Consider the following 2,157-nt stretch of genomic DNA (forward strand, 5'->3'; position numbering starts at 1 on the left):
TTCTTCTTCTTCTTCTTCTTCTTCTTCTTCTTCTTCTTCTTCTTCTTCTTCTTCTTCTTCTTCTTCTTCTTCTTCTTCTTCTTCTTCTTCGTTCTCTTCATATTATAACAATTATCAACGCAATAAAAGAATTATAAGCAATTTCTAGTTCAAAAATAAATCTATAATGTGTACATATAAAATGAAATATAATGAAAGAACAGGCTGAGGATAAAAATATGCTAAAACATCACCAAGACAGGGATAGCTGGGAACTCTGAAAGTAGAATCATCAATGGTTTAGGTTGTGAAATGAAGATATTATTCACTTTTAGATCTACCCCTTTAAAAATCAAAGGCCGTCCATTGCATCTCCACTTTCTCTTTTCAGCGTGACTTTTTGGGGGGGTCGAGTTTTTTTTTTTTTTTTTTTTTTGTTGTTGCAATTTTCTTTCCTCTAAGTGTTTTACTGCAATCTTAACTGCATAAGGTCATATGAGAGTACGGGACACATTAAACATTTTCAGTTTGGTATGAATTAATTTTGAATTTTGCCAGGGTGGCGGGCGAAGCCTGCTCTTGTTGATTTTCGACCACCAAGGGATCTTTGACATGACCAACTTGCACACAGGACCTTCGGGGTTTTTTCGACCTTTTCCGAGAAAGATAGGTATAAGATCGTACCTACCCTAAGATCAGGGGTGCGGCTGAATGACACCAGAAAGAAGGAGACAAGGAGTAGCTGTAGAAAGGCTGCAGAAAGAGTCAGGAGCCCAGAGGAGAGGGCAAATAGGGAGGAGGGGGTAGGGGCAGAAAGTGGAGACGAAAGCAGACGACAGAATATGTTTAGAGAGCAGTAAAACAGGTGAAAGTAGAACATTTTTAGAGAACAAAATTTTCCATCGCTGTCAGATTTCGAACTCAAGGCGTAATGAGTTTGAGGCAAACAACTTAACCTCTAGACCACGAGAATCCCCCCCCCCCCCAACTTGACTTACAGTAAGGTGTGAGTCATAACGTGTTGGAATCAGACGCTAGTAAAAATCTAAAAGTTTGCTCATTTGCACTGCCTTTCATTTTAGCTCTTCTCGGTTAAATGACCGACGAAGATGGCAAAGGTAATCGTTTTCAAACTTTAAAGAAAACGAGAACGCTTCACCGCTCACACCCTAAATATTCCCCGCCCATCTCTTCTGTTCACCCCCATCCCCTTTTCCGCCCATCACACAAAGGGGCACAAAGTTAAGATTTATTTAAATATCATTATTATTGTCAAACTGTTAAAAAATCTTAGGTTTTTTGTTCAAATGTAGGTTTTTCTCACACTCGCATCGACGCAATGTACAAAATAATTAAAGATCATGCGCTGGGCTTCGACTCTATGCGCCAGGGCCAACCCGGACTGAAAGGGATACAACGTCCCAACAGAAATATTGAAATACATGTACTCGAAAAAAAAATTATCCCCATATGGGAATCGACTTGAGGTCTTTTGCGTGCGATGGCGAAGCACCTAACCGCTCAAGAATCTTTACCAATTAAAAACCCAACATTTATAGTTCACATTTGTTATCATGTAATCATTACCATTTTACCATTTATTGCTGTAAAGAATACCGACAGCAGTGGTATAATGATTATACATTTTTCCACTGCGTTCTGAAGACCTGAGTTCAATTTCCATGTGGGTATTTTGCCCCCTTCGTGCAACGAGGGTACTGTTGGACCCCTTTCAGCCAATGGTTAGCCCTTGCAGAAAGGATCGAAATAGCTCGTCATCTAATTGATTAAAATTGTGTCAATGGGGATGTAAAAACATTAAAAATCGTTTGTCATAAAGAAATCAATATGCAAAGAAAGCGACAAGCAATATTCTTTAACCACCTCAATGATGACAACAATTTGCGTGCTAAGCTGGGGGATTTGAGCCAAAAGAAGGCGAACGTCAAACTAATATCTGATCATCAAAGAAATGTTCAGGAAACCAGAGAAAGAGAAGAGAAAAAATCAATAGAGAATCAAAATAATAATAAACGTTTCTATGAGAAGAAGAAGAGGAGTAAGGATAGAAGAAGAAGAGGAGTAAGGATAGAAGAAGAAGAAGAAGAAGAAGAAGAAGAAGAAGAAGAAGAAGAAGAAGAAGAAGAAGAAGAAGAAGAAGAAGAAGAAGAAGAAGAA

At 38.6% G+C, this 2,157-nt stretch overlaps 1 protein-coding gene across 1 annotated transcript in view; it reads right to left on the reverse strand.

The window, feature by feature from the left end:
• Nucleotides 1–2,157, reverse strand: part of LOC101855939 — a 72,714-nt gene that overhangs the window by 4,324 nt on the left and 66,233 nt on the right. The gene's annotated exons all lie outside the window — the stretch shown is intronic.

The sequence above is a fragment of the Aplysia californica genome, unplaced genomic scaffold (genome assembly GCF_000002075.1).
Source record: "Aplysia californica isolate F4 #8 unplaced genomic scaffold, AplCal3.0 scaffold00108, whole genome shotgun sequence".
NCBI lineage: Eukaryota > Metazoa > Mollusca > Gastropoda > Aplysiida > Aplysiidae > Aplysia > Aplysia californica.